The following is an 18,756-nucleotide window of genomic DNA, read 5'->3' as shown; positions in this document are numbered from 1 at the left end:
TGAGGGCTGGAATTTCCCATTCTATTTACTTTGTTACTGTCGCATAGTAATACATTCTTAAAATCTATTTTTGAGGCAAAGTAGTGGTGTTCTCGTGTTTTCTGTATAGAAGAGTAGCTGCTGTCCACTGCAATCTGCAAAAAGTCATTATGTAAGAGAGTTTATGAGGAGGGAAGCCTCAGAATAGAGTGGAGAGGTGAGGACTAATTGGAAAGAACTCAGATGACCAGAAGTCATTTTTCAATGCTAGCTAGAAGAGCAGACAGAGTAAAAGGTGGGGGATTCGCATCTTTTTGTGTGCGCTGCACTGCAGGCATCCGTTACTAAAAATGCATGGTAGCAATAGATGACAGGCAACAATACTGGAATCTGGTTTACCCTGTGAATTTTTTATATACGTTTTTTTGAATGGTGGTCTCTTCAGAAGCCTTGGAGTAGGGTTCTGCCAGTGTTTTGACTAAGAATTTCTCCCTGTGCTAAAAGCGAAGAACTCTTGACAGCGAGGAGTCATCCTCTTTCACAATGTTGACAGAAGCCAATAGAAGCCAGTGTTGGCAGAAAATAGACTCGTGAATTACTGCTCCAAGGAAAGAAGAAATTTTACTTGCAACAGCTAATGGGAGAAGTCCTTATCTTTTTAGTTGATGTTTTTGAGTTATTTTTCCAGTGGTTGGAGAAAATAATTACGGACTGGAGTTACTGACACGATGAGAACTGGAATTTTGCAGGTAGAAGAACACTGTAGCCTTTCACCTTTCCTGCTTCTTCCTTGTTCTGTACCCATCATACAGAAATGTCAAGATTGATTAAACCCTATGGAAAAGGGTTCTTAGGGGCTCCAACGTTGTTAAAATCTTACCGAAAAAGGGAGACTTCAGGCTCAGATAGCTGCTGCTGAAAACTTTCCCGTTGACCGTGATGGGCAAGGCTGCAGAGGAGTTAAGGGTTGCTTTTCATTCTAGCAGCATGGCGCCTAATTTTGAAGTGACTGCACTCTGAAACAGAATCCGAAAGACGAAGACACCTACGTACTCTGAACAGAGAATGTGACTTGCATCCTTAGAAGGCCCGTACAAAAGAAAACCCTGGGTGCTCGCAGGTCTGCTTTTATCCAGCTTTCAGGCAGATACGGTTGACCAGAAAAGCTGGTCATTCAGCCTGTGCTGTGCACAGGGGAGGTGTCACAGCTCTCCTGCATCCACAAAATATCTAAGTCTATCTTCTAAGCAAAATTGTGGTGCCCGTGTTACATGATGGGAGTGATGGCGCATATCAAGTTGTATGGTAGGAAGCTGCCTGCATTTTTCTGTTTGTGACCTGAGTGAACACTGGTGAAGTGACAGAAGAAGTCTGGTAAGCGTACCTTCATGGAAGCAGAGTAGGAGCAGCCCCATCTGTCTGACCGACTGACCACCCGCTGCTGTACTTGGGTGGAGAGGCTTCTAGGAGTAGCACATAGACAATGAAAGTTTGTGAAAGGAGTCACCTACAGGAGAAAATGCCAAAAGCGAGGTTGGCCCTGTGATTCATCAATAGTAGACCCTTTTGTATTTTTATGATCTTCTGGATTTTCTTCCTGTCTTGCTCGCTTTTCTTGTGCGAAGAATGTTGCGTCCCTCTCTAGCAGCAAAGCTTTGTGCATAGCCATCTCCTGCTGGAGAGGAGGCAAGAGGTGGCGATCCAAAGGAAATACCGTGGTATGTTGTGTGCTGGGTGTGAAGAAGCCCTCGAATTCAACACTCGCTCCTTAGTTTGTCCTCAGCAACAGAACCGCTGTGCACCTTTTGGGCGCAGGGGTGATGGGGAAAAGCAGAGTGAAATAGAAGGGCTCAGTGTCTCCCCTCTTCCTGCATTTGTAGGTGCCCTGACCGCAGTGGGAGCAGAGGAAGAGGAAGATGCTGAATCTCCCTGGGATTCTGAGGTATTCCCTGTGAAGGACACCGGGGTTCCCAGTGGGGCGGGGGTGGGGAGCGAGATCCAGAAGCACTCGGAGCTTGGGCCCTGCCGCGGCTGAGGCTTATTTCCCCTTCTCCTGGTTCTGCTGTATGTTTGTAACTGGGGGCCCTTGAAATACTTGTGCTGTGTGCTAGCTGCTCAGCGAGGCTTGGGGTGAAGGTAGGTCGAGCTAATGATTTGGGTCTCGTGGCAACTGGCCCTTGCAGTTGGGTTTCTAGTACAGTATTGCGGCAGTGAAGTTTCTTGCTGCTTAAAATAGTCTGAGCTTCTCAGCGGGGCTGGCGGGATTGTTGCTTTTTCACCACACAACTCTGTTCCGCTGACGTGTTCAGTGGTTGCCCTTAGGGTCTGCAGCCTAGACGATGAGCTGCTTTGGGAAAGAGCCTTTCTACCTTTTTGGCCCTTTTTGAGAGTAATGTTCAACAGAGATACCGCACGTGCTGGCTGTGTTTGCCCTTTTAGTTCTTCCTGTCTGTGGTAATGGGTTAGAAGAAAGCGAGCAGAGTCTGTAGCTTACGCCCTCTGACTTTTCTTGTGAGGAAGAAGGAACTCTTCCCCACCCGCTTCTTAAAAATACAAGGCTCAAATGCTGCTGGGTTGTTTTGGTTTTTTTTTTTTTTTTGTAGAGCCTTGGTTTCTGTAAGCTTTGTCTTGCTTGTCTTTGTTCAGCCCTTGCAACCGGGAGTAGCAATGTGTTCGCTCCCCACTGCAGGACGTGTGCCTGGGGAACATCAGCACAAATTTGAGTATCGGGTACGAGTTCAGTCGAAAGTTGGGCCCCCCCCAGACCTGCGGTTACGGGTTCGCAACCCACAGCTCGAGTTACCGTGTTAATTCTCTCTTGCGGCTGTGCAGTTTGCCAGCGTGACAGACTAGTTTAGATGAGTTGTGAGGTTTTTGCCCAAGATCTGAAAACACACAAGTCTGCTGTGATTTTCCAATATACTGTGCCTTGACATGCCCTTTCCAAGGGGCTGATCAAAGGCTTTTGTGATTCCATGCTGTGCAAGTTGGCTTAGCAGGAACATTTTGCGTAGAAATGAGTTGAGAATTTGTACCGATGCTCACGCCCGTGTGTTATGCTCTACAGACGGATTCTGAAAGTCCGGAAGAAGGATCACCTGGTGTGTTGCTTCCAGCTGCAGACAGACACGGAGCACGCTCGCGGATTGTTTCAGGGGAGCGCCACACTGGTAACTTCGTGGTGGACTAAATGTTTGTCTGTAAACACGTATAGGCTGAAGTGAGCTTTTATCGATGTCTGCCTTAGGAATGCGCTTACGGTGTGGGTGCGCGCTATAGCAGTGAAGTGCTTAGTATTTGTTAATTAACACCAGCTCTCACGGCGCTTGCTGGCAAGTTGTAAGGGAAGTTACCTTGTTTGCGTTGCGTGTGTCCTTTGGATGTGTTTGTATCTCCTTGGGTTCGGGTTCTTGTGGCATAGTGCTGAAAGTGTATGTGGTTTAGGGCTGACCTGTCTGAACACCTGAACGTTCTCGGATGATAACGTAGCAGGAGAAAGCTATGATCTGGCCAAGCACTTTCCCCCCGTCTTAATTTTTGATACCTTGCTGTTATGCTTTGCCTAGGAGCTAAAATGTGACTGAAAGTTCAGGGTTTGTTGTGAAGGGCTTCTGCCTGTAGTTTGTGCCGCTGTCTCTTGAGCATCTGGAGTGTAGAATGGCAGGGAAGTTTTGCTGTTGGCGTAGAACTCTCATCTGAAGGATTTCTCCTTTACTAAATGGTCAGTCCTGCATGTAGTTTTTTTCTTATTTTGTGTTAAGATTGTTGTCACAAGTAGGGTGATTCAAGATGCACTTTAGGTGTAAGTAAGTAATATGAAGTCATGCTGTTTATAAAAATGTGTGGTTTTTCACTGCAGGTGAGAACTCAGGATCTACCTTTCATACGTCATCATCAGGTGAAAAAGAAGACATGAAGGATGGCATTGAATATTATGGTGTGCAGGTATGTAAACCCAAATATTTTGGATTGCAGTCTGATTCAGTAGGCTGTATTATACACTAAGGTAAAGAAAACTTACCAGTCAGTGAATAATGCTTATGGGACGTCCTGTAGGTGAAGGCTGCGTTACAGTCTGAAGGAAAGCTGGATACAGTCTTCTTATGGTGGGGTAAAATCCTTGTCACTATGTCGGATGCTTGCTGTTACACTGATTTTTTTTCAGTTGGTTTGCTTAAATTTTGAGGGGTGTTTTTCCTCTTGTGCACTGCTGAGAAACAGTGCAGCCAAATGCGGGTTTTATTGCCTGTGCAAAATGCACGTTCAAGTGAAGAGGGAGATTTGTCTGTAATAGGCTGATCTGTTTGATGAAACATGCCGGTCTTCCTCTTTGTAAGACAAGGATCAAAGAGAACACCTTGAAATGTGGTGACCTTTCTGAGGCTTCCCCAGCCTCTGCAAAATACGCTCTTGTTTGGCCACGCGAAGTGTTTGAAAAGGGTTTCTCAGAGGGTATCCTAGAGGGGAATAAGGCAGGCGTCCTGCTTGTGTTGGGCGTGCGGGGCAGGGCTGCACAGCGGGGTCTGGCGTCCTCTGGAACACCCGAAGGGACAGCGTAGCAAATGATTTCCACCCCACAGCCGGGCATCACGAGAGAGGGACGTGCCTAATTCTAGCAGGCAAAGCGCAGGACTTAAGGCTGTTGCAAGGCGGTAGTAGTTGGCCAGTGAGCTTGGGAAGGGGGAGGGTGAGACAGGTGGTGTCTGGCTGAGGTGCTCCTTCCCTCTTGTGAGCGGAGGGGTCTTTGCCGCGGGGGAACAGGGCCTGGCTGACGAGAGGAGCGTGAGGGTCTCAGCCCGCTGGGACACCAAGGCTGCAGGCCCTGTTCAGAAGGCACCACGAGCCGAGGAGGCGTGTGGGCAGGACTGTGACACGGGGCAGAAGCAGTCGGAGCTGTTGAGAAACAGAGCGTGGGGACAGGGGCTTGAGGGGGCTGGGTAGGGTTAAGGCGTGGTGCGGTTTTCCTGCGAGCTTGGGTTCCTGATTCCTGGGATGAGGGCAGGAGCAGGCAGGTTTCCCTAATAAATCCTTTCCTTTGCACCTTGGAGTGGAATTTATTATTTCTGAAGCTTGGGTGAAGAAATAATCCTCCCTTAGCCAGTTCTCTGTGTGGTGAACGGTAAAAAGCTTGTCATGTTCATTCCCCTTGGGTTAGCTTAGGTGGCCGGGGACTGTGCAATGCCAGACGGTAGAGCGCGATGGAGGGAGGAGGGTGGGTGAGGAAAATGTTGGCAGTTTAATGAAAAATGGTATTAAAGCAATAAACCGTGAAAAATAAACATGCTCTGTGACAAATGCCGGCGGTTACAGAAAGCAAGCAGGCTAAAAGGTAAAAGCAACCCTAATGCCTAGGCAAACCTAACCCAAGAAACTGCTGTCTCTGAGTCCTTCTCTTGTTAAGAAGATGGTGTGCAGTGAACCTTTCATTTAGTGTCCCTTGATTTTTGTAGTGAAAATGGCTTTCAAAATGCCTTATTTCTATTATAGGATGAGTTTGCAACAGAAATTGCATAGATTAACTGTAATATTTTTTCTTGATAATCTTTCTGTCTGTACCTGTTTACTTAAGGATAAATATATTTTAGAAACTACCAACTTGATAGAAAAACCAGCACATGAAAATCACACTGATAAGGCAGAAATTTTACATCAGAAATTTCACAGCAGAAAATGAGGAATTGCACAGTGCTGACAAGCAGTTAAGTCCAAAACCTTGGGAAGAAAGATATGCAAGAATGTGAGTTGAAAATGAGAAAAGGAAATTGAAAACAAATTGTAAAAATGTTACAGCAGAGCTAAAGCAGCTGCTTGGTGAAATTCATGAAACTGGGAAAACTCCTTCCCTTGTGGAAGAAATGTCAGAAGATGGCTTCAGTGCTGAGCTGAAGAGTTCTCATGTTGTTTTGTCTCATGCAACAGAATCAAGTAACAACTTAGAAAGTAAAGGTGAATTTGGAGATACTAAACTTATGCTAGGTGGAAAAGTACCCAAAATGGAAACTGTAATCCGAGTCTTGGTGTCCTTTCTGATCAAGATAACTGAAATGCAAACATGGAAGATACCTGGAGTACAGATGAAGAAGATTGCACAACCAATATCAGTGATACAAAGATGCCTCTAGCAAAAGGAGAGAGAGAAAAAAATGCCTTCTATGGAAACGGAAGAGAATGAAAATGGAAGTAGTAGAAATGCAGTGGGAGGTCCTGAATACTCCCCGAGATACAGCTTTAAAACAAGTCTTTTGGATGACATTTCTAATATTATTCCTAAAATAAGACAGTTCCTACACGTGGTGAAAATGCACTTCTTGTAACAGAGAGGGAACTTGGAAAAGACTCTGGATTTAGTGATGATGTTCCCAGGGACTGCTTTATCGACAACAAAATAGGAGAAACAGAAATGGAAAGTCTTTTTGCAAGTGCTCAGCAATCATGTGTCATGCTGAAAAGGAATCTTGATGAAGAACTAAACCAAGATACGGGAAGATTTAAGGGTAAGGTAGGAATGCTGCAAATAGTATTCCTGGCTTTGGAGAAAGAGAAGGTACAGCTGCCAGAAGAGGTGGTTCACCTGCTACTCTTTAATCTCGCTCCGGATCAACGGTGCTGCTCACTTTAGCTATTCGTCACGAAGGGGAGATGCTTCCTACAAATTGGGGTTTGTTCTAATTAAATTGGTGACTGGTGAATAAAGAGGGCAGTGGAGAGTTGTCTTTTCCCCCATTTTTGGAAAACGGAATGCATTATTGTTCCAGGCACTTGGTTCCAGTGCAAGTAGTTATCTCTTCATTGCCATAAAAAGAAATCCATACAATTACATCAGTTCTGATTCTGAATCAAAGAATGAAAATAGCTTCTGGACAGGGTCTTGACTACTAATTCATGTGCTGTGCTATCTGCGTGGTGTGTCTTCATTGCCTTTCACTAAAATTCCTCTTTCCTGTGAAACCAGTTGTGTTTGTGGGTTTGGGATCTTTTTTTCTTTCCTCTCCTTGTTCGCAGATCCACTTGATTTTTTTCTGGTGGTGTTACAACGAACATTGTGCAGTCCTCCTAATGCTTTGTCCATCAGTAATGTTTTCACTTTTTTCTTGTTCCTGTTTTAAGAGACACTATTGTTTTCTTTCTAAGGGCTGTATTTTTGTTATGTCTTGCATGATGAGTGAATTCAAAGTACTTTCAATGGCATAATACACTTTGTAGTGTAATTTTGTGAAAATGCTTCTGTATGAATTACAAAAAAGATCATTTTATATTATTTCAGGGGTAAACCCTGAATTAATCAATCTTGGATGTGGTGTTTCTGTCTTCTAGAAATACGTGAAGCTTAACTTTGTTTTTATAGGTTAAGAAGGAAAAAAGCAAACAAAGATGTTCAAAAGTGCAGGCGGTGGCAAAACAGGAGTGTGTGGATAAATTAAATAACATCACTAATTGGCAAATGAAACAAAAGATTACTGTAAGGAAGAATGACTGTTTGAAAATGGAGAATGAAAACACGATAGAAGAAAAAGACAAAAGGAGTTTTTCATCTGGGGAGAGCTCAAAATTGATTAAAGTGCCAATGAAAGGGTAAGCTAAGGAAATAATCTCTAGCTCTTATTTGTAGTGCTATGTAAGTGTCTTAGGTTTTCTGATACTGTGGTAGTTGAAGTAGTTTCCTCAGTGGTGAAAGCCATAGTGAGTAGTCCACTGCTTCTCAAAAAATGAAGAAAAATTCTTTTTTGACAAAATGAAGCGCACGATGGAGGTTCAAATTTATTGCCTGCTCTAAAAAAAGAAAAGGGGAAACCAAAAGAAAACCCCCACCTAAATTCCTGTGATTTCCATGTCAACACTGAGGTAAAATGCATCTTCAAAACCAGAACTGAAGACTGGAAAAAGCAGTTGTTTTTGTAGGAAAAGGCCACCTAGAAAAGAAAAGTAGGAACTTGGGGTTTGCTACTCCTCCCTTTTCTAGGTGATTTTAGTGATCTCCGTGCAGTTGGTGTTTTCCTTTTCATTAAGTTAATATGCCCTTTGTCAGGAGAGGGGAAAAGATGATATTACCAAACCAATCTCAAAAGTCTAAAGAAGGCACACGTATTTTTATGCAGACCTAAGCAGGAGCTTTTTCTGTCTGTCCTTCAAAGGAATCTCTGCTCTAGGTGCTTTCTGTACCGTGGCTATTGGATATAGTCCAGCTTAACCTGGATCTAGCTCAGATTCCACGTGTCCCCCTCACTCCTAGGGGAAGGGTTTTAAATACTTGGGCATATTCCACGATCTTTACAGTCAAGTCTGTGATTTTATCATAGATATTTTTTGTCTCGGTTGTTTCTGGACATCATCTTAAGTATGTCTGTTTCACAGAAATATTTTTTATAAACCTATTCACTTGGTGATTTTTTTTCTTTCTTTCTGTGTAATGCAGTAAAATTGCCCTGAATGCCAAAGGTGCAAAGAAAAGTAAAAGACAGCCTTCAAAGCAGAAGGCTCATCAGCAGATGAGCTCTTCCAGTGGCAATCATGGTCAAGTACCGGATGAGAGCACTTCCAGTGAAACATCTGAGGATGAAGGAAGGTGTGCATATAAGGAATGTTGAAAATAAAACTTACTTAATGATAAAAATTGGCCTGAGAGCTAGAGGCTAGTTTGGGTTTTTGTTGTGTGTTTAGGTTTTTTGTAAACCTGACGCCTATGAAGATTCTTGTTCTTTCATGTGACCACCTGATGTTCTTTCTTGTTCTTTCTTGTTCTTTCCTGTGACTACCTGATGCGCTTTGTGTTGACAAACACTTCACTTTTGTTTAGAGTGCTTTTGAACATGCTGGCCAAGTCAACAATGAGGTCACGTGCACAAATTCTGATTAATTACATGAGTGTGTGCACAGGCATAGAAGTATTTCATGTGTTTAAAAAGGGTGAGGTATCTCAGTTTTTTTCACTGCAGGTACCTCAGGATTTTTTTGCCCTGCTCCCCGCTCCACCTTTTCTCTTGCAGCTGTGTACCCTCCTGACTTCTTGCCCACCCTGAACTTACTTGTGTGGGTTGTGGCAAAGTGCGAAAGAGAAGTTGTTGACACTGTTCAGCCCTAGCTAAAAATCTGGTGTGTTAGCAACACTGTTTTGGTCAGAAATCTAACGCACAGCCCTGTGTGGGCTGCTGTGAAGAAAATAAACTGCATCCCAGCCAGACCCAGGACACCAGAGAATCCAAAATTACAGTTCTTTGACCTGTAGGAGAAGGATTCTCAGTACTGAAGGGAGCTGAACCCCTGGTATTAAACAGGGAATGCACGTAACCGTATAGCTCCGTGTCTGTAGCTGTAAGATTTCTGTCACTTTGCGTGAAGTTTAGGGAACAGTTATTTCAACTGTTTGCTTAATATCTTGCGGAAAAATTAGCCTTCCAGTAGACATTAATAGCACACAATAACTGTTTCAGTCTTGAACTATATCTAGCAAAGTTACTATACCAGATTTTAGTTTAATTCAGTTCTGCAGTTAAGTTTTCAAAGCTACGGTAGGTATTATTCATAATGCAAAGTAAGCATTTCAGTACTGAAATATATTTCTGTTTTCTAGACCTGCAGCAACAACCAGGAGTGAAAGGAACGAGGTACTGTAAAACTAGTTTCTTGGTAAACAGTCTCTATCAGCTTTTAATCACTTCGATGGGAGCAGTGTTTATGTAGTGATCAACCAGATGTACAAATTGCTGCTGGTACGCAGCTTTATTGTATTTGAGACAAATCTGTGGGCTGTGAAGGAGAGAATGAATCATTCCTGCATTTGTAATGGTCTGTAATACTAGACAGTGGAATTACAGAAAGTACTGTATTTTTTGTAGGTCAGCATACCAATGGAAGTAACTGATGGCCCTGGTTTAACTCACTCATCTGACCCAACTTCAGAGGATGTCCGGTTAGAAGCTTCAGCCTACAAGGAGACTATGCTGCTGTTGGAAGAGCTTAGCGTGGTTCATACGGGTATGTTTTCAAGTCTCTGTCTTCAGCTGTTACAAGTTCCCCTTAAAACATGATTTCTTTGTAGGCACTCCTAAGTATTTTAATTTCATATTTTGATATAGTATCTCTTTGTGACTAGAGATCCCCCTCAAAAGCTGTGAAACTGTCACCTAACCTGAGATGTTGCCTGCATTACCAGCCGATGTGCCTTACGTTATCATTGGTTCTCTGTCTAGTCAGAGCTGGAGAAGCAGTTTCTTGCAAAGTACAGTTCAGCTCCTTCTAATGCGGTCATCAAAAGTCAGCAAGAGCTTTTTCTTCTTTATATCCCCTTGATGTGGTTTAAGCCCAGCCACACCTAAACACCTAAGCACCACACAGCCACTCACTTGTTCCACCCCAGTGGGGTGGGGGAGAGCATCGGAAAGGGAAAAGTGAGAAAACTCATGGGTCGGCACGAAAACAGTTTAATAGCAAAAGCCACGCACGCAAGCAAAGCAAAGCAAGGAATTCATCCAGCACGTCCCATGGGCAGGCGGGTGTTCAGCCATCTCCAGGACAGCAGGGCTCCGTCACGCATAACAAATACTTGGGAAGACAAAGTGCCATCACTCTGGATGTCCCTCCCTTCCTTCGTCCTCCCCCAGCTTTATATGCTGAGCATGATGCCGCGTGGCATGGCACATCCCTTGGGTCAGCTGGGGTCAGCTGTCCCAGCCGTGTCCCGGCCCGGCTCCTTGCGTACCCCCAGCCTGCTCGCTGGTGGGGTGGGGTGAGGAGCAGAAAAGGCCTTGGCTCTGTGTGGGCGCTGCTGGGCCATAACGAACACATCCCCGTGCTACCAGCCCTGTTTGCGGCACAACTGTAAAACATGGCCCCGTACCAGCGACTGCGAAGAAAATTAACACTATCCCAGCCACAACCAGCACCCCCCTCAACAGCTAATGACAAAGAGTACAGCAAAATAATGGCTTTGCTTAAAAATAATAAGTACATATATATAACAAATTTCAACTGTCATACGATGCTTGCATATGTGCACAAGGCATTATATAAACATAAGCATCACTTACTAGGGCTCTTAAACTATGCTAAAATTTCATTAGGCAAGTGTTAACCTTGGCCGAAGGCCAAACTCCCCCCCCAGTGCTGCCACTGCCCCTCCTTGACAAAACGGGGCGAAAAAGCTTGTGGGTCAGTGTGAAGGCAGGGCTGTCACTTCCCAGTGACTGTCACTGGCAAAACAGACTCCACCGATTAAAATACATTTGGATAGTGAGAAACAAAGACCCCAAACCTGAGAAGGACACGTCGGCACCCCCCCTGCTCAAGCTCTGCTGCGCTCCTTCCCTGCCACCTCCCCAGGCAGCGCGGGGAGGCTGCGGTCGGCAGTCGGGACGTAGCAGTTTCTCTGCTGCTCCTTCCTCGTCCCTTTTCCCTGCTCCAGTGTGAGTCCTCCCCCAGGCTGCAGTCCTTTGGGGAAAATCTCCTCCAGCCTGGGCCCTCCATGGGTCGCAGGTCCTTCGGGAAGGATCCGCCTGCTCTGGCACGGGGTCCTCCGCAGCACTGCGCTGTGGGTATCTGCTCCAGCATGGTTCTCTCCGGGGCTGCAGGGGAATCTCTGCTCTGGCACCTGGAGCAGCACCTCTCCCTCCTCCTTCGCTGACCTGGGTGTTCGTTTGCAGGGCTGGTTTTCACATGCTTTTCCCCTTCTCTGCCCGTGTGGTGGTTTCGCCCTTTCCTACGTTTGTTTTTCCTGAGGAGCTGCCAGCACGGCTGAGAGGCTCAGCTGTGCCCTGCGGTGGGTCCATTGAAACCGTCCATGGCCAGCACGGGGCGACCCCTGGCTTCTTCTCACAGGGACCTTCCCACTAACCTGCCACCTGCACCTAATACAGCAAAGCACTGAACAGCTTATACATTGGGCAGTATTTGTGCAGCTTTGTGTCTTTTCTGTCTCAAAACAGGTTCTGCTACTTTGTTGAAAATGCAAAACATGCTTCTTGAATATGAACAGAGAATAGAACGTCAGAAAAATCGGAATAAAGCGCTCTCAAGAGAAGTGAGGAAATTGGAAGATGAAAGGGAGGAGTCACAGTTCAGAGCGGAGAAGACTCAAGATTTGAAATCCGTGTTGGCTCACCAAGAAGCGGAATGGAAAAGGGGTATCCAGAGCCTTAAGTATGTAAATTGTGGTCTGATAATGTATTATCTTGTCAGTGGTTTTGTTCCGAAAGACACTGATGGTGCAGGCAACAGGATGAGAAGTTTCCAGTCTTTTGGGTTTGGGTTTTTTGAATCCCGTGGGCCAGTTATGCTATGAGGTACATAATGTGAGAGGGGAAAAACGTCCGGATACCAGCTCCATGTACAGTCTTCTGGATGTTGTTCTAACTTTGTTTTCTAGCAAGAAAAGAGCAAGAGAGTGTGTACGGGGAAATCAGATTTATAAGAGAGATCTGAGAGATGGTTGGGTGTGGGTTTTTTTTTCGTTTTGTCCTCGCAGCTTCAGTTGGCCTATAATACTAGGATTTCTGGTAACTCCACCCAGTGCAAGTCAAACCAGAGCTTAGAGCATTTGTTTGCTTACCTGTTTGTTTGTTGGAAAGGTCAAGTTTGGGATTGCCCCTTTCCCCACACTCCTGAGCTAGACCCGGAGGTGTGAGGTTTCTCATCGCTGTTGACATCACGTCCGACAGGGGTGGCCAGCAGGCACCGTAGGCAGTTGAGCAAGGACAGCTGCAGAGCCCTGGCCTGGGAGGGGAGATCTCCTCGTGGTGATCCCCGGTGGGATGGCGTGGCTGGGGAGCTGGCCCAGCAGGGCCAGGCGGCCCAGGCAGAGAGCGAGCTCAGCAGGAGCCACCGTGAGCTGGCAGCTGGGGCGGCCCGCAGCGGCCTGGGCTGTCTGGGGGGCAGCAGTGCCAGGGCACTGGGGGCAGTGAGTGCCCACCCCTCCTCAGGGCTTGCTGAGCTGTGTCTCGAGCCCGGGGTCCGGTTTTTGGCCGCCCAGCCCAGGAGATCTTGCCCAGCCCGTGTGAGGTCGGCAGGGAGATGCCGGGCTGGCGCGGGGGCAGGAGCACCAGCCCTGTGAGGGGAGGCTGCGGGAGCTGGGCCTGGGGGAGTTGGGCCTCCCAGCGCGGGGGAGGGGAGTACGAGGAAGACGAGGCCGGTCCCAGCTTGGCCTGGGTTTGACTTCAGCAGGTGTTCAAAATCCTCAAGCATCTGTCAAGTATAAAGAAGTAGTATTTTCATTCTAAGTGAATTCTCCAAGCAGCGTTAAATTTATACTTTCGAAAGTTACACTTTTTATGAAATTACACTAGAAGTTATATGTAAAGCTTTTTCCTTGCAATATACGCCATTCAAATACAAACGTTTGTCAGTCTTTCAAGTAATTTTAGTGGTGGTTGATTCTTGTTTTGCAGAATTTCTAAAGCAGGCTTTCAATTGGCAGTTCTTCCCTTACGCTGACACTTGATTTTTTAAATTTTTTTTTTTTGTTCACTGTTGCGAGTATATGGGAAAAAATAGTCAAAATAATGATCAAACACAAAGCTGCTTGCTTGTTTGGGTACCGTGGGCACACCATGGACCGTTTTTTACCATGTCAGTGCTTATTGCTGATTGTTTCAGTTGGTAAAGAAGCTGACCTTCCATAAGGCTTTCCTTGTAAGTCAGCTTCAAAATGAAATTGCTGTAGTTTCTCCCAGAGGTAGATCCGACTGGGGTTTAAAACTGTTTTTAATCGTATTCAGCTTAAACCCCATGCATTTCTGAATCTGGTTTTGAACACTGACATCCTTCTGGAGTAAACAGAAGCTGCTTGTTCTGCCTGTGGTCAGCAGTTGTTTTAGACTTACAGAAGGCTTGCTGAAAAATTGTTGGGTCTGCCATAGGTAAGTGGCGTGCTGATTCACCAGTATTGCTTCTGGTCACTGAATCCGTAATGTGTAGGCAATGCTCAGTATACTAAGAAAATGTATACTAACCATAGTAAAAGTTTACGATGCTTTGATCTGATGAGACAACAAACTCCTTTTTCAGCAAAATGGCTGTAATATGAAGATGGATTTTTTTAATTTTATTATAGAAGTGTGCACACTGGTGTGTGTTTCCCTATACAAACTTACAAATAACTGATAAATCACTCAAAGTTTTTTTTTCTGTATCTTGTACAACTGATACCATGCACAATGGCATGAAGTTAGAATTCTTTAAAAAGTTGAAAAGTACAGTAAAAATATGAACTCTGAAAACGTTTAACATTTTTTATGGTTTGAGTTGTCTCTGCAAGTTCATCATGTGGAATATCTACTTTTATATCAGTGCTTTTGTTTCTCAAATACTCCGTTAAATCCCAGATCTTCTTTGAAACAAGAAGAAGAAAAGAGGCTCAGAGTAGAAGTGCTGTGTGAGAAAAGGAGAGAAGACCTCCGAAGGAAAGAAGATCAATGTTGTAAAGAGATGGAGGAGAAACAGAAACTTGAGTTACAGTCTAGGAATTTAGAAATGGAGTTAAGAACACTGAGAAGGCTCTTGAAACAGGTCTATTAAATAATGAATTAAACTCTTTGTCTTATTTTCTGCTTCTTTTCAATTGTATTCCAGTATGCCTAGAGAAGGAGGCGCTTTGTTCACGGAAGAGGCGTTGGATAACAGTTGTCAAATTTTGAGAACAGTAGAGTACAGTTGGTTCACAATTGGGTGGTTGGTTTTTTTTTTTTTTGCTTTGCAGTTTATTATTCCCTTTTTCCTTTTTCAAAATTTAGGTTTCATTTGTATTTCAGGCAAAGCCTGACCTTTTTTTGAATTACTACAAAACATCCTGTATTTCGCCTTCTTAAATTTTCATAAGAAAATTTAAATTTATTTATTTATAGGTGGATTATCATAACGGTGGGGAATCAAAAATGTTTTCAAGTATGCAAGGGAGAATGGGAAGATGTATTGCTAGCTCTGTTTTTTCTTAAGATGCAAGCAGTTTTATTGTATTACTGCAGGTTGAAGAGGAACGTGATGAAACACAGAGACAGCGCTCTCAGGAAAAGAGGGCCAGAGCCCTTCAAGAAGGAATTTTGAACAACCACCTTGGGAGACAAAAGGAACTAGAAGAAGAGACAAGAAGATCTATCGGAAAAAAATCAGAGGTAAGCAGATTTTTTTTCTAATAAATTACATTTCACCATGTTTGTTTTAAAGTCATAATAAATCTTACATAACTTTTTCTGTTTCTTGATGTTTATTTACTGTTTACCAGTGTAACTTATCTGGGTAAATACCTTTCTTGTTTTCTCCTATGTCTAAAAGTTCTGGAAAGCAGCATCACTCCTGTATGTACCTGAATTACTTGTGCAAGTCGGAAGCTAATAGAAGACACTATTTACCCCATTTCTTAACCTATCTGTTATTTTCCATTTCATAGACATTTTGTCATCGCTTTTTAGGCTTTCTAGCAGTGAAACACCTAGCTACCTATGGCAAGGTTGACCAGGAAGAAAGTTGTTTGACAGTGTTTGTGTTTCCATTGCTTTTATTTTTTAATTAGTTATTCCCTTATTGAACTTACTTCAAGTATGCCTTTCTTTGCCACCTCCACATAACTAAAATTTTATGATCAACTCTCAGCAATGAATTCAACTCTCTGTAAGAGTTAGAGTAACTGGAGGAGAAAAAGCAATCATAAACACTGTATTAAAAAAGATCTTGAAAAGAGTTTACTGAATTTCCTAAAGAATGTGCAGTGCCTTGAAGCCTTTTTGTTCTTGGCTGTGCTGCCCAATAAATGTAGGGTGAATGTGTTTAAGTGGGAAAAAGTTATACATACAATAAAGAGGAAATATACAGGACTATTGCATTCCGGGGGTGATTGAGTCTTATAGCTAACTTTCAGTAATACAAAAGGATAAGTGTTCAGAAGACATTTGAGAAGGAAAATACCCTTTCTGGCCTTGTTTTTACCAGATCTGTAGCACAACTAATTCAACCTTAAAGGCAGTATTATAAAGGCATGCACATACAAGAAAGCGCTGTCATTTTAAAAGCTTTGGTTGCTGGTTTAAGGGGGGAAAAAAACGTAACTGTATATTTGGGATGTTCATTTAGGTTTTAAGGCTATGTTGCACTTCCGTTGGGTACGTACGTTGTACATGTGCATGGGTTCACAGAGTAGCTTATTGCCTGAAACTTCATCTTCGAAGTCATGCTTCGGTACTAGAAATGTTAAAATGCAGTTTATTGCTGCAGGTTTTTTGTAGATTCATTTCCCAATTGGCTCTTTATTCATTTTCCCTGTCATTCAGGAATCCCGCACTGATAGAGAACAGGATCTGTTGTACAAGAATCAGTTACTACAAGATGAGATTGCTATGCTAAGGCTAGAACTCACTCAAGTAAGACTTAGGCACCAGGAGGAACAAGGAAAATATTTAAAGGAAAATGAGACCTTGAAAGAAAAAAATGAAGCTCTCAAAAAGGAACTTAAACTGCACAAGGAAGCATTAAGACAAATGTTTTTTCAGTTCAACGCGGAGCTGGACTTAGTAAAGAGAGAATCTGCAGTGCTGACTTCCAAACTTGAGCAGACAAACAAAAGCAAAGACAGACTAGAGACAGAAATTGAATCATTGCGTTCCTCCCTGAACGCTGCAGTTCAAGAACTTGAACTTCATTTGTCATCAGAAAGCAATGCTGAACGAAGATTTCCCAGAGAACGTGATGAATGCCTTTGCTTGCAAGTCGAGCTCCATCGTGACCTCTCTGACGTGCAAGAAACCAACAAGAGCTTGTCTCTGCAGCTGTGTAAAGCTAAAAGCAAAGCTAATAGGCTAGAAAATGAGCTTCACCAGTTGAAGCAAATGCTCGGAGAAAAAGCTTTGCTTTTAGAAATGACAAAAAAGAATTAAGTCAAGGCCAGTGTCGGGCAAAGGAATGTGATCATGCTCGACAACTTGAGAAAGATCCAGTAAGCAAACTTGTAATAAAACAGGAGTCCCTGCAGGAGCGATTGGCCCAGCTCCAGAGTGAAAACCTTCTTACTCCATCAGCAATGGGAAGAGATGCAGAACAAGAGGATCATGAAAGAAAAAATAGTGGATTATGGGCAGGAGCGTTTTAAAGACATTTTCAACAAACTTAGAGCTGATACAGAAAAGCAAGTTTATCTAATAGAAGAGCGAAACAAGGATTTAAATGCCAAGCGTACTGATTTAAGGGAACAAGTCTTTAAATACGAGACTGACGTAGTAGAAAGACAGGTAAAGTATGTGCGTAGAAAGAACAATTTAAAGTTTGTCCGTTCTTGAAATTAGTTTGTTCCTCCAATGTATCCGGTGTAAGTTACATGCATGGGACCAAAGAATACTCATTTGTTCTGGTTTGTTATGTTTCCCTCGGAATTGCGGAAGGTTTTGGCAACGGGGATATTAGTCCTCAGATCTAAGCAGAGAACAGAAAAAAGGTATCCAAGTCTAAGCTTTGATCAAGAAAGGTGATTCTTCTCTAGAACTTTTTTCCATCTATTTTCCTTAGTCCATGTTATGCCCTATAGAATAGTCTAAAGTATTTGATGGTTTTGATGTAAGTATTGCACAGATGACCTGAATGAGAGTGGTATAAAAGGAGGAACCATCCAATACACGAGGGCTGAGAAATGAAGATACAGAGAAGTGAAGTGGTTGGGGCTAGATTTATATGAAGCTTCTATAGAGGGGAAAAAAGAGGTTCTCTGTAAGCTGCTGTCAAGATTGAAGAGTATTAGTAATGTCCAGCTGTTGATTTCTGTATGTGTTTTGAGGGTTCTGAGGGGCCTGCCTGTTCCTCAAAGTTCATGTCAGACGGTGACCTTAAGCTTTCTCTTTTATGATGTGTAGCCACACTCCAGCAGTACTGTCAATCATTGTAAACTGTGACTTGCTTTGTATTCTTACTACCAAAATAATGGGTTCCTTTTGAAGATCATGTGAGAGAGTGTGTGTGTGTTATATGTATATAGCTATATATATATAATGAGCTATCCAGATTTTTGTAAACCTAATCTATCAGTATTTCTAAAACGAGCTGAGTAAGAAGACTACAAGAGGATGTGATTCAACATACCCTTAAAGTGTATCTCAAAGGAGCTTTCAGATATTTGTATTCATTTAATTGTATTTGTATAGTGAAGAAACAGAAGAAAGAACAATCTAACACAAAGTCCTGCCTTCAGTCACCGGAGTAATATTTGCAGTCATACTGTGGCTCTTAGATCACAACAGATTTCTTTGGGTTTTGTTAGAAAAAAATACCCGATTGCAGTGTGTTCCTGTGTATTGTTCAAGGAAGAACAATACCTGAGCCTTTTTTATGTGTTAGGAAACAGGAATCCTCATGAACAGCTGCTGATAGTCAAAGGTGCTCAGCTGAGAAAGATGACGAGAGGTCATCATCTGTGCAGATGCCTGCTGGTGGCAGGCAAAATTTCATACTTTTGGGTTCAATCTAGACAGGTCTAACCGTATAACAAAATAAGTTAAAGGCATACTTCGTGTTCTTAGAACTTTCTTCATGCTAATTTAACTGTTTCGTTAGGGCATGTTTGGACAACTGCAGCAGGAGCTTGCTGCTGCACTTAAAAAGCAATCTATGCCAGAAGCTTCACTTGAAGTTACTGCACGCTACCACAGTGACCTGGAGAGAGACAAGCTGCGCTTGCAAAAGGAGTTGGAAAAAAAGGTGAAAACTAAGGTAGTTAATGTCTGTAACTATATGAATAAATCTGAGCGTAGCTGTTGAAAGCAGGAGCGAATGTTGTCCTTTTGCACCACCTTTTGCAGTGTTCTTACGAAAACT

General features: G+C 43.4%; 1 pseudogene; it reads left to right on the top strand.

Annotated features, from left to right (window-relative positions):
* Positions 1–1,262: 1,262 nt before the first annotated feature.
* The window catches only part of LOC130143469 (ankyrin repeat domain-containing protein 26-like), a 33,769-nt pseudogene continuing 16,275 nt past the window's right edge, over positions 1,263–18,756 (top strand).

This window comes from Falco biarmicus, unplaced genomic scaffold, assembly GCF_023638135.1.
Source record: "Falco biarmicus isolate bFalBia1 unplaced genomic scaffold, bFalBia1.pri scaffold_30, whole genome shotgun sequence".
Lineage (NCBI taxonomy): Eukaryota > Metazoa > Chordata > Aves > Falconiformes > Falconidae > Falco > Falco biarmicus.
Note: the sequence above shows the minus strand (reverse complement) of the source record. Positions and strands in the feature narration are given on the sequence as shown.